Genomic DNA, 13,820 nt, shown 5'->3' with positions numbered 1-13,820 from the left:
ACCTCCACAACACCCTTGACAACATCCAGTGATAGTCAACTCATTCATTCAGATAACATTTATTGAGCACATAGCATGGGCAGGGCTTGTGCTGAATTCTAGGGAAATGTGGATGAAGTGACCTAGTTTCAGTCTTCATGGAGTTTATCCAGTTGTAGGAAGGGTGTGTGCATATACCTAAAATAATACATTGCAATAAATGCTACTTAGGGGTGTATATATGTTTAATGGTTCCCACAGCAAAGTGCTCAGCATTTCTGTCTCTTTAGGTTGCCCTTCCTGTTGGAAAGACCTTCGTTCCACCAAATTAGAATCATGTCCCACTAGTTTTCACTCATTGATTGTGGATCTACCCTGTTGGATCCCACAGAATAAGTCTTTCCACATGTTAACCCGGGAGGTATGTCAGGGTGAGGGCCTGGTTCCTTCTGAGTTTCCAGGCTAAACATCTGCTTCTCTCTAGGTGGTCCTCACAGGATGTGGGCTGGAGCCCCTTGTCCATTTTGTTGGTGCTCATCTGGCCCCGCTCCGGTGTGTTTTCTGCACCATGGAGAGGAAGCTTTAGGGGCTATAGAGAGTGTGGCTGGATTGCGTCCTTTCTCCCCTCATCAATCTCGCTTGGGATCCACTGTAGATCACGGTGTCTGCAGCTCACTGAGAGTCCCAAGTAGGTTGCAGACCCAACTGGTTACCCCATCCACCTCACCTATGGCTGATTTTCATAGGCAGTTGCAGGATTCCACAATGACACAGTGATATTTCAGCCCACCTCTCCACCTGTTGAGATCACTCCAGAGCCTCCATCTAGCATCTTCCCCATTCCGCCCAGCTTGATTTCAGCTGTACATTATGATCAACCTCCTCCCTCTATTCCTTCTGCTAAGGCAGACTTTCCTTTTGCCCCACCATGCCACCTGGGAAAATTCTGATTCAGTAGGTCCAGGATAGACACTGCGATGCTCTATTTTAACAAGCCTACTAGATTGTTGTGACTGCAGTCAAGTTTAGTTATCATTGATAAAAGCCAGTGATATGCTGTTGAGCAGGCCAAGGACAGAGCCCATTGACATGTCACTAGAAATTTCCTTTGGGGTTGACACTCATTCACTTAGGTGTGCCCTTGGGTGTCATCAGTCAAGGAGTTTCTCATCCATCTACTTGTCATTACATCAGACTATATTTATGCATCTTGTCTTTGTAGATAGATGGTATCTTTCACTTTTTCACTGGTTAACTGGCCTAGGCACTTAACTGAACCTAGCACTTTCTTATTGAACCCATGCTGGGTCCTGAAGCACATCATTTTCTCATCCAGGTACTTGGGAACCTTTATCAGCAAAGCAAGGACTAAGGCATAATACATCACTCCTCAATTCGAGAAACGTTTTCCTCACTTGGCTTCCAGGATATCACACTCTCCTGGTTTCCATACCTCACAGGTGGTGCCTTCTCACATGTGTTTGCTAGTTCCACCTCATTTCCCTGACCTCTAAATTTTGGAATGCCCAAGGCTCAGTCTGAGCTTTGACTCATCTTAAGAAATCTCATCTAGACTTGGGGCTTTACATGCCATCTGTCACTGATGACTTCCAAATTAATATTTTTGCTTCCAACCTCATCTGAATTCTAGACTTGCATAGCCAGTAGCCTACCCAGCATCCACACTGAAATGCCTGGTAGGCTTCTGAAACTTAACACATTCAAAACAACACACCTGATTCTCATGCCCTCCCAACCTGCTCTTCCCAATTGCGGTAAAGAAACAACTCCACTCTTCTACTTGCTCATTCCTGACACTCTGCTTTCTTTTCTCCTCATACCATATTCAGCCCATCAGCAAATACTGTCAGCTCTACTTTGAAACTATATTGAAAATCCGATTTCTTCCACCACCTCCGCTGTTATACCCTGGTCTAAGTGGCCACCACATCTTGCCTGCATTTGTGCAGAAGCCTTCCAATTATCTCTCTGCCTCTGCTCTTGCACCCTGACCCTTACCCTAGGGCTGTCTCCATGCAGCAGCTGGAGTGATCCTTTGGAAATGTAAGACAGATCCTTTTACTTCTCTGCTTCTAGCCCTCCAGTGAGCTTATCTTCTCACTCAAAGCCATACATGGTGCCCATGGCCTGTGTGACATTTGCTTTCATACTGTGTGCTTCCTCACTGTGTCCTATGGTCCTACTTATCAACTTGCTATTCCTCCCGCATCCCAAACATACCCCCACAACCCCAGGGCCTTTGCACTTACCCCTGCCTGGCATGCTCTTCCCCAGAAAACCACACGAGTGCTATCTTCTACTTCCTGGTTTCTTCTCAAATGTCACCTTTGACCTAGCCGTTTCTTCCCCTTCCTTGTGTTTTTCCTTCTCATGCGACTCGTCACTTAGACGCTAACAAGTTTATTGCCTGGACTTTTTATTTATTACTACACTCTAGTACCTAGAACGTTAGATGGCACATAGCAAGTATTCAAGAGGTATTGCTTATGAAAGAATGAATGAGCAAATGAGCAATGACAGCATTCTTTAAAACACTGGCTATATCATGGAGTTATAGAAGTCAGTACTTGCCTCACATCTCCAGTAAGCATACTATATTAGCGATTCTTACAGAATAAAAGGAGGTAAATACGTGTGGTTTCTGAAGTCTGATTTGAGAAGAATACGGGCTTAGAAACAAAATATATATATATTGTCTATATCAGAAAAGAAAAAAATTACTTCTGTTGTAAAAGTGGAAATCTATATATGATTATCTCATTTCATGGAAAAATTAGGGATGCCATTCCTTTTCCGTTTTGCTCAACTCTTATGCTTATTACTTAGTTCTTAAGTGGGAGCAAGAGGGAGAGTGATCACTCACAATTAGAAATAAAGGTATTGGGGCGAGGGAGTACTCAGCTTTTCAGAGGAGGGAAAATGCCTTTCCCTGGTCCTTAGTGTGAATTGAATGTTCCCATTCTGCCCCTGCCTCCCTAATACAGCACCTAGCCCACTAAGCAGAGTGGATACCTACTCCTGGCTTGTCTGGCCTGGAAACTCCTTGAGAACAGGAGCCTGTCTTTGCCCTTTATTCTCAGTTCCTAGCACAATGCCTCCTACACAATGGATGCCCAGAAGCTGTTTGTGACTAAGCCAATGAGAACATGCAAAAAGAGCTTTACACATTGTAAAATGCTACACGGGAAAAAAATACCACTTTTTATAAAGGAGTTGCATTTGCACTTCCCTGACTTCTGGATCCCCTCAAGTTAACTTTAAGAGAATGACATTCTATTTCATAGGTGGGGAAACCGAGGCACAGAGATGTCAAACTGGAAGTCTGGCCCTCTCCCTCCCAGTCCTCTGGCCAGTCCCCTATCATCCTCCATTGCACTCACTAGGCTGGGTTCTCTAGGGGTGGTTGGAAGGAAAGAACTGGTGCCCAGTGCTGATCCCAGTAGGGAGAAGGGGGAATTAGAGGAGCTCTAGCCCCCATATTGCTTTTCTCCTTGGCTTTGCTGTAGATGATGTTTCTTTTTCCTGGAGGGTTTTTCCCAGCCCACTGTCTGTGATTTTAGGTCTCAATGCAGAACACTCCAGTTCTTCCTGTCACAATTATACAGGAGACTCACCTTGGAAAACCTTTCCCTATTTGCCGAGGAAGGAAAATTCAGTGAGATTCATTGATTCAGGAATGTCATAGCAGTACAGGCCAGTTTCTGTTGCCTGAGGGAGGCAATAGAGGAAAATGGTTACTCAGATGACTTGAGCAGAAAAAAATAGATTTCTTAACATTGAAACTTCTTTAAGGAGACATTACGGAGATGCTGAAAATACTTCTATGAAGACTTGGTTTTATCGACTGAAAGTAGATTGCAATTCTTTTCCTCAATTATCCCAATGATTCCCTCAAGTTCTCTGTGGTATCTAAAGAGCTGGAAACCGGCCGGGCGTGGTGGCTCACACCTGTAATCCCAGCACTTTGGGAGGCCGAGGCGAGCAGATCATGAGGTCAGGAGATCGAAGCCATCCTGGCTAACACGGTGAAACCCCATCTCTACTAAAAATACAAAAAATCAGCCAGGCATGGTGGCAGGCGCCCGTAGTCCCAGCTACTTGGGAGGCTGAGGCAGGAGAATGGTATGAACCTGGGAGGCGGAGCTTGCAGTGAGCCCAGATCACGCCACTGCACTCCAGCCTGGGCAGCAGAGTCAGACTCCATCTCAAAAAAAAAAAAAAAAAAAAGCTGGAAACCAAACAGCTCATGGTCAGTACCTGGAAGCTATGTGATCTGATGTGCTCTAATCAGTAATGTTTCACACACACATGAAGTATATGGGAAGAAAATTTAATGTTTCTCTATCTATTCCCCTTTAAACTGTATTCAGTGGGGTTTCTTAGGGATGAAAATTTAGTTGGGTCAAAAATTCAATGACTTTGTTGTTCACTCTCAGATATCACAGTCCTTCTCTCACTTTGAGGCACAGATCCAGGCCCAGTGATTAGACAGGGCTGGATAATAAAACTCCAAACCTAACTTTGCATTAAAATGTTCTCCCTGCCGAGCCCATCAGCCTTGGCACCTGAGGAGGGAAGGGAACATGGGCCCTTGCCCTCTGCATCCTCCTACTGGCCCCTGGCCCTCCCCAGATGCCTCTGCCCACCGCCTGCCCGGGCAGAAGCTGGGGTGGGCTATGCTTTCTGGGCCTGGTGGAAGTTAAAGAGGAGAATATCCTGGTCTTTGTGAAGCTCCCCTGCTGAGTCCCTGTGCCTAGTGATTTCCTTGAGCTTGGTAGCCATCTCAATTCCAGGTGACCGCCTGGCAGCCCTGCTCATACCTGGCCACCTTCCTCAGCCAGTGCACCTCTGAGCTCTGCCCTCTGAGGTCACTTCTTCGCACACCTGCAGGCAGCCCTATCTGACAGCGTCCAGGATGACCTCAGGCCACCTCTTCCGTGCTGTCCCCGTGTTTTCTCCAGGACATACTCATCTGGGAGCGAGGTCAGTCCCCCCAGAACAGCCCATGCCTGTCCTCACCTACTTCTGATACCAGAGCAGCCGGCCGGCCCTTCTCTCTCTAGGTTGCAAGGGCAGGAAGCAGCCCACCGGCCCTTCCTAGGCAGAGTCGGGCCCTAATGGCTGTGCGGGTCAAGTGCAGAGAACCACTTCAGAGCTCCCGGGAGGTGCCCTTGGAACTCCTCCTGAGGTTTAGGGTGAGAAAGAGGCTATCCACACCCCACCCCCAGGCCCTGGGCAGTGGTGTCACAGCACAGCAACTGCTTTCTCCAGAGAAACCTTGCCTCTCAGTCCTCCTCTGACCCCTTTTGTCCCTGCCAGATTTCACCAAGGTGCACAAAAGAAAGATGTCCTTTGTCGGCGGTGGTGGAGGTGGGGTGTGGTGGGGAGGTCTTGTCTCCTACTCACTTTGGTTTTCAGATAGTGATCAGTGAAATCAGAGGCAAGAATGTTATAACATCATATTGTGTATATTTTTCTTAAAATTTTAGAAACATATGTATGATGTTACGTTGGAAATAAGAATCCTCCTGCCCGCTGCTACCCCAACTTCCAGCAATAGATCACAGGGAGTGGTGTGAACCCTGCTCTTGGGTCAGGCGGCCCAGGCTCAGAACCCTGCTCTGTCACTTCCTAACCTGGGCTACCTGGGCATGTTAGTTCCTCTCTGTGTCTGTCTCCTCACATGGGTAAGAGTGCCTGCCTGGGTGGTTTCTGGTGAGGGTGAAGTAGTCCAGGTAGCCCAGTGCCTGGCTGGAGTCACTGCTGAGAAGTGTAGTTCTTTTGGTGCTGCTTTTATTCAGGCCTTCAGCAGATCTCACCTGGATCACCCCAGAGCCTGCTAGCTGCTTCCACAGCACCTGACTGCCACCTGAGCGGGCTTCTAAGTTCAGAAATGGCCTGGAGCTTCCTCTGCTCCAAATGCCTTCAGATACAAACCCAGCCTCGCCCAACCAGCCTCTTCATCTCTTCTCACCGCTTGTCACATAGAGGCCCCACTGGGCCAGATCCTGTCACTTTGTCTGCACTCTTACTGATAGGACCTTCTGCCCCTCCCCGTGCACCCCCATAACACCCACTGCTTATGCCTCTGCTCCATGCACTCTGTTCTTAACCGTCTCCCCTCTAGACTCAGCTCCTGAGGGTGTCACTGTATGTTTTGCTAGAAATACCCTTGACTAACATAATACCTGGCAACTCACAGGTGATCCTCATGAAAGTATTTGCTCAATAAATGAACGAGTCTCATATTTTTGAGGTCCCAGAATAGAGGATCACCTGCCGCTAGTCCAGACTTCACCTTTTTTCACTTGAGTTTAGGGGCACCATGATCAGAGCCTGTTTTAGCTCAGGCTGCTGTAACAAAATACTATAGACTGGGTGGCTTAAATAACAAACATTTCTCTCTCACAGTTCGCCAGGCTGGGAAGTCCAAGATCAAGGTGGTGACAGATTCAGTTCCTGGCGAGGGCCCTCGGTTTGCAGCCGCCTTTTTGCTGTGTGCTGGCATGGCACAGTGAGAGAGGGAGGGCCCTGGTCTCTTCCTTTTCTTTTTTTTTTTTTTTTTTTTGAGATGGAGTCTCTCTGTGTCGCCCAAGCTGGAGGGCAGTGGCACGATCTCGGCTCACTGCAACCTCTGCCTCCTGGGTTCAAGCAGTTCTCCTGCTCAGCCTTCCGAGTAGCTGGGACTACAAGGCGCACGCCTGGCTGATTTTTGTATTGTTAGTAGAGACGGGGTTTCACTGTGTTGGCCAGGCTGGTCTCGAACTCCTGACCTCATGATCTGCCCGCCTCAGTCTCCCAAAGTGCTGGGATTACAGGTGTGAGCCACTGTGCCCAGCCTCTTCCTTTTCTTATAAAGACACTAATCCCATCATGGGGGTCCCACCCTCATGACATCTTCCAAACCTAATTACCTCCCAAAGGCCCCACCTCAAAATACTACCACACGGGGGCTTAGGGTATCAGAATGTGAATTTGGGGGAGTCACGAACATTTAGTCCATACCAGAACCTCTATTAAATCTTTCAGCTTAAACTTTACACCTAGGCTGGAATGTTTCTAGGTATGTCTCCCGTCTTCTGAATGTAAATGAATTCTGAATGGCTTCTGAATGGCTGAGAACATGGGTGATTTCTGAAAGGCTGCGCTTTTGCATGTGGCTGTTTCCACGCTGATGGGGCAGTGGCTCTCACCAGAGTGTGTAGAGATGGTAGTTTCCCTGCCTGTGAACAGTGCCACCTGATGGAACTTGGTACCGCTGGCCTCCCCAGCAGCTACTTGATTGCAGGATTGTATGGAGACCTAAAAGATGACTACCCCTCCTCCTCCTCTTCTCCTCAAAGGCAGGTCATGGCCACTTTTTAATCTGCAAAAAAAGGATTACTTGAGTTTCACTAATGACCTTTTTTGACAAGAAAAAATGGGAAGGAGCCATGCACCTTTGAAGCAGCTAGTCGTCTTTTATCCTTGTATCTCTTTGCCAGGCATGAACTCAGCTGCTCTTGTTCCCTTACATCTCCCTGGACTGTTCAGGGCCTGACAAGCTTTCTTCTCATTCCTAGTCGTCACTCTGGCCTCTGCAGCAGTTCCTTAGATAGATGGATGTTTGGAGTTTTACAGAGTGGCGGAGCATCTTTGACAAGTTTTTATAGGGGCAGGTTCCTCTGTGGCCCTGTGGTCTCTATTTGTTCTTACTGTGTATACTGTTTAGAACCACATTTCTAACTCTCCAGGATCACCCCTCTCTGAGTAGCTGTATTTTCTTTGAAATGTCATTCCTTGTTACCCTTTCTCACTAGGGAAATCCTTCTCTGTCTCTTACTCTAGGAAAACTGTTGTCAGTAGGATCTGGTTTATGGAGGGGTTGGTGAATCAAGAGCTAGTCTCATAAATCTCAAAGGGGTCCATCTGGCCCAGCTTTGGGTACACATTTCATAGGCCTGTCTCTCTCTCTTTCTTATCCAGCAGTTGGAAGGAATGTGCTTGTATATGCAAAAGCAGAAGAGTCCCAGACCTTGGGGTTTATTAATGCTATTTTTGTATTTCTTTTCTGTGTGGGTTGCGAGAAGAAGCTTGCCAGGTGGCACACAGAGGCTCCTCTGTGCTGGTGATGAAAAAAAAAAAAAAGACACTCCTGAAGTTTATTGGTGTGGAACCCTTCTGGAGTTTTGTTTGCCTTTTCGTTTCTGCATGTGCATAGAAACCTCTTTGAAGAAGAAATAGTTACTCAGGACGTATTCCTTTATTGCAGAAGCATGGGGAAGAAGCTGCTTAAATTCCAGAGACAGCTGAATGAATAAGGCACTAATGAGGAGAGGGAAGGTTGGCTGGTTTGTCTTTTTTTTTTTTTTTTTTTTTTGAGACGGAGGCTCTCTCTGTCTCCCAGGCTGTAGTGCAGTTTTACAGTCTCAGCTCACTGGCGTGTGCAAGGTCCGCCTCCCGGGTTCATGCCATTCTCCTGCCTCAGCCTCCCGAGTAATTGGGACTACGCCCACCACCACACCTGGCTAATTTTTTGTATTTTTAGTAGAGACAGGGTTTCACCACATTAGCCAGGATGGTCTCGATCTCCTGGCCTCTTGATCCACCCGGCTCGGCCTCCCAGAGTGCTGGGATTACAGGCATGAGCCACTGCGCCTGGCCGGTTGGCTGGTTTTTCACATTCTTACTGAGACATACTGTGTTCATCAAACCACTGAACAGCCGGATCTAACGGGGATAGAACATAGTTCAGCCACTGGAAGGTCACTCCAGAGTGGTGACTGACAACCAGTGTGCCAGTCAGCACCCCAGCAACAGAGGTATCCTTGCTCCTGGTTCCATGTGCCACCATCGTGGCAACAGCACTGCTGTCTTACCGCAGTCACTGACTCCTCCCTGCTCTCTTCTCTGCTGCACCACTTCTCAGTACGCTAAGCTTCCACCACTCATGGCTTCTGCCTACTCCTGGCTTCAGCTTCCTCATGGCCTCCCTCTTCTGCCTTTTCTCTCCATGTCTTAGATTATTTCCAATTCCCCCCAAAAGAAGATCTTATTAACAAGTTAGTGACTGTCACCTCTGTTAGGCATGATCATCAACTGTGGCCATGGCTTTCCTTAGAGGGGGTCAGGCAGGGCAAGTACCCAGAGCAAAACAGTTTCTTCTCCAGTGCAGTTGGGTTAGACACTCCTCCTGGGTGCTTCTACAGCGTCTGGTGTCTTCTTCTTGTTCTAATAATTATATTATTAATATAATAGTGATAACAGTGATGATGGCAATATACTTTTATTTAATTCTTATTATATTCGAAGCACTTCACATTGTGTTTGGATTTACTTGGATTGTTTCCATCATCCTCATAATAACCTTAGGACATAGAGTACCATTTTCACAGATACAGAAATTGAGGCTTAGGCAGATGAGGTAAGCTGCCTAAGATGACACAGGTAGTAAGTGCGATCTTAGGCAGGTTACTTCATCTGCCTAAGCCTCAATTTGGCTTAGGATTGGGATTCAAGACAAGCTAGTCTGTATTAGTGTCTGTCTGTCTGTCTGTCTGTCTCCCCCATTGTCCAGGCTACCCCACTTTCTGAGTTTTGGATTTACTTGGATCCCAGGGGATATTGGAGGTGAGCCTCATTGGCTTAAGTACAGTTCAGGATGGTTTGTTCAGGAGGTGGGTGATTCTGGAATGCTCTCTCTGCCCCACTCTAGAGCAGGCTAGTCTAAGTGGCTGGAATATCAGAGTCTCCCTTGTACCACGATGGGTGCAAATGGATACATTGTTACTTGTTGGCTCTCTAAACTTCTGTTATAATCCTATTGCCTTAGACGTGGACCACTAATGTGTCTTATTTCTTCTTAGACATATACTGGTCTCTTTGCTAAGTTATGAGAGATGCTGTCTGGTACCTAGTGGATAATGGAAATCTCCTATTGCAGAATCATCTCTTAAAGGCTTCAAGTGGATATGCCAGAGTTAGTTGTCCAAAAGCTAATTTGCAGAATGGCCAATTTGTTGAATATATTTTTTTCTTTCAACTTTTTAAATTGACTGCTATTCATTTTGTCTTTATAGCAGCACTTTATGTTATGGTCCATTTGTTTTTTGCCTCTGCTGCCTGCTGCAACAACAGCTGTAGACTTCAGAGGCAGGAGAAGAGAAGATTAAGGATCCTAAGAAGAATATTGACATAGCATATAGTCTGCATACGAAGAATTCTTATGAATATATTCATTTATATCAGTTCTTACTAATAAAATTTTAATGTATTAATAAGATATATGTAGAGGAATTCTTCCCACATAGCATTCTGAATCGATCATCTTGAATATATTTTTCTCATCACCTGCAGTCTTGGTCTCTGGCTCTCTCTCATTCTGAATCTTTCTGTTTCTGCTACTACTGTTCAGAATCTCACTTTCATATGTCAACTAAAACGGATGGAAATAACTGTGTGTGGCCCGTTACTCTGCTTCTCACTCATTTATCCTTGTTCCAGTTAGGTTCAGCTTCATGGGATATTTTCTGATGTTATCTGCAAAGTCTAGTACGCTTGACATCTTTAGCCCCCAGGGCTTGCTATGCTTGTAGGATTCAGGTAGGAGAAGGATGAGAACTTCCTGTGGAATATAGATGCCAAGCTCTGTGTGTGCACTTCTGGCATAAACAGGTACAGAAGAGAGTAGTCAAATAACATTTTGTATTTATTTACTTATTTATGTTTTATTACTTTTTGAGATGTGATTTCACTCTGTTGCCCAGGCTGGAGTGCAGTGACGTGATCATGGCTCACTGCAGCCTCCAACTCGTGGACTCAAGTGATCTTTCTGCCTCAGCCTCCCAAGTAGCTAGGACTACAGGCACACACCAGTGTACCTGACTTATGTTTAAATTTTTTCTAGAGATGGGGTCTTGTTTTATTGCCCAGGCTGGTCTCAAACTTCTGGCTTCAGGCAATCCCCCTACCTCGGCCTCCCGATGTATTGATTTTTTTCCGTGTTTGAGGTTTTAAAAGTTGGTATTTAAACTCAAGGGCTGAACATTCAAGTTTACATGCAGAATTGGAGGTTAAACCATGTTATGCATTATTTGTCAGTAACATAGACAAATCACCTAAAAGTTCCATAAAAGTTCCACAGAACTGCTCATTTCATTGATGATGCTGAATTCATAGTGAGTTAACATGAATGAGACTGTTTACACCGGCTTAATTACTACATTGACTTGAAATATCAGCCAGCTGGGGAAAATGACCATTTAAAACCTGGCACATCCCTTTGCTCCCTATACCCACATTTTTTCCCAGCTTCGACCACGTGCGTGTGTCTGTGTGTCTATGTGCATGTCTGTGTGTGCGTTTACATGCATGGAGGACTGAAGCATAGTGTATTCAAAACTTTTGTGTTGTGCAGGACTTCACAGATGCAAATGAAGACCCAAAGAGAACCAGCATAAGCAATCAAGGGAGTGTATCTAAGGCTCCTGGAGTGACACATAGAGCTCTAGGGCAGGCCTCAGGAACCACTGGACTGGGGATTTATAATGCTGTCTGGATTTTCCCTCCCTACTCTTGTTCTTTGTTTCTTCTTGAGCGCGGTTTTCTGCTTCTCACTGCAGTCTGACTTTCTCCACGTGGTAAGAAATATGACATGCTTCACAAGGCTCTGGAGTTTGGCATTTTAGAGTCTCAGCCACTAGAGAAAGGTGCCTGTTCTAAATCCTGGCACTTTAGGAAGGGAATCCAGGCTTCTCAGCCCTCACCAGGCCAGCAGGATTGTATGAGATCTTGGCAGCTCTGAGGGGTCATCGAGTGAAAAGAGGGGCGAAGGCATCCTTACAAGGAGGGGGTGGTGCTGTTCCCAGAAGAGGCGGGGGCCTCAGGTTCCCAGAAGACTAGGTGTCTGCTGGTGGTATTCTTGCACATTCCTAAGGATTTACTGTGAATCTGGTGCCTGTTTTAAATTGCTTGGCAGACTTAACTGTAATCTTAGATTTTTTTTCTTACAGCTTCTTGTCAACTACAAGGTTTAATTATAATTACTCTTCAGCAGGCATATACTAGCACTTCTTACTCATCTGTCAAATTGAGCTGAATGAAATTAAAAAGTCCAGAAAGAGACCCCATCTTTAGGACAACAGAAGACTGAACAGTCAACTCCCTATCATTTTTGTAATCCAAATCACTGTTGTCAGGATTATGTTCCCCCCCCCCCCTTTTTTTTTTTTTTTAAGACAGAGTCTTGCTCTGTCACCAGGCTGGAGTGCAGTGGCTCAATCTCAGCTCACTGCAACCTCTGCCTCCTGGGTTCAAGCGATTCTCCTGCCTCAGCCTCTCGAGTAGCTGGGATTACAGGCAGGTACCACCACGTGCAGCTCATTTTTGTATTTTTAGTTGAGACTGGGTTTCACTGTGTTGGCCAGGATGGTCTCGATTTCTTGACCTCATGATCTGTCCGCCTTGGCCTCCCAATCCCTCTGTGTAGTCAAAAGCAATAAAACTGCTGCTCTTCAGTGAATGTTGGGAAATTGTGCACAGATGAAAGAATAAGTCTGTTTTTTTCTCCTGCTAGGTAAGTAATCCCTAATTTTCCCTAATCCCAAGGGGAAAAATACTGGCCATTGGGCATTGACTTCCACATTCACTTCTTGTGTTTCAAGATTTGAGGTAGTGATGATGGTTAATAATATATTCTTGAAAAATGCTGAGTGAATGTAAAGTGTTCTCACCACAAAAATGATAACTATGTGAGGTAATGCACATGCTAACTAGCCAGATTTAGTCATTCCACTATTTATATATACACGCACCTCAAAACATGGACATGTACAATACATACAATTTTTTTTTTTTTCTGAGGCGGAGTCTCGCTTTGTCACCCAGGCCGGAGTGCAGTGGTGCGATATCGGCTCACTGCAAGCTCCGCCTCCCGGGTTCACGCCATTCTTCTGCCTCAGCCTCCCGAGTTGCTGGAACTACAGGCGCGTGCTGCCACGCCCGGCTAATTTTTTGCATTTTTAGTAGAGACGGGGGGTTTCACCGTGTTAGCCAGGATGGTCTCGATTTCCTGACCTCGTGATCTGCCCGCCTCGGCCTCCCAAAGTGCTGGGATTACAGGCGTGAGCCACCAAGCCCGGCCAATATATACAATTTTATGTCCATTTCAGTTTTTTAAAATTTTAAAATAATTTTAAATAAATAGATAAAGGATATATTCTTTTCACCCAGGAAAAAAAATATTTGAGTTAGTTTTCAACTGATAACTACGTGGGTATATTCTGAATCCATTAAAAATAAAGTTCTTGGTAGTCTTTCCTATGCTTTGTGGGAGATTAGTCCCCCCAGCATGCTGTAGTATCTGTTTGCAGCTCTATCTTTGCCAGAATTTAGGATTAAATAAGTAGAATCTGCAGTCCAGCTCAGCCCCCCAATGATTGTTGTTTCCGTGGAAACAGTTGAAGGCTCTCAATTAAAACTGCCTCTGAAGGCTGGAGAGAGTAAGTATTAAAATGAGTTTGTCTGAGAAGCCAATTTTTATCCTCCAAATTAAACCCAGAGAGTGCAGATGATCTAGGAATCTCCTGACAGTTGGGATCATACTTCTTTGTCTTTGGGGGAGGGATTATTTTGCTATTTCGGGCATAGGTATGTTTGCTAGCTTGTTGCTTGCTTTGCTGAGTTGCTCAGATCATCGTCTTTGTTACCCACTGAGCTCTTTATGTACAACCATGGATCATGGGCAAGGGTTTGGGAGCAATCTGATCTTTGTTCAGACTTGTGAGCCGCAACTAAAAAGCCCATTAAAAATGGATGAAATCATAGAACGGTCTTAAAGTTGA

At 45.7% G+C, this 13,820-nt stretch overlaps 1 protein-coding gene across 3 annotated transcripts in view; it reads left to right on the top strand.

Moving 5' to 3' along the window:
* TSPAN5 (tetraspanin 5) overlaps positions 1-13,820 on the top strand; it is a 180,670-nt gene that overhangs the window by 147,398 nt on the left and 19,452 nt on the right. The gene's annotated exons all lie outside the window — the stretch shown is intronic.

Source organism: Pan troglodytes, chromosome 3, assembly GCF_028858775.2.
Source record: "Pan troglodytes isolate AG18354 chromosome 3, NHGRI_mPanTro3-v2.0_pri, whole genome shotgun sequence".
In the NCBI taxonomy this organism is placed as follows: domain Eukaryota; kingdom Metazoa; phylum Chordata; class Mammalia; order Primates; family Hominidae; genus Pan; species Pan troglodytes.
This window is presented reverse-complemented; position numbering and strand designations above follow the sequence as displayed.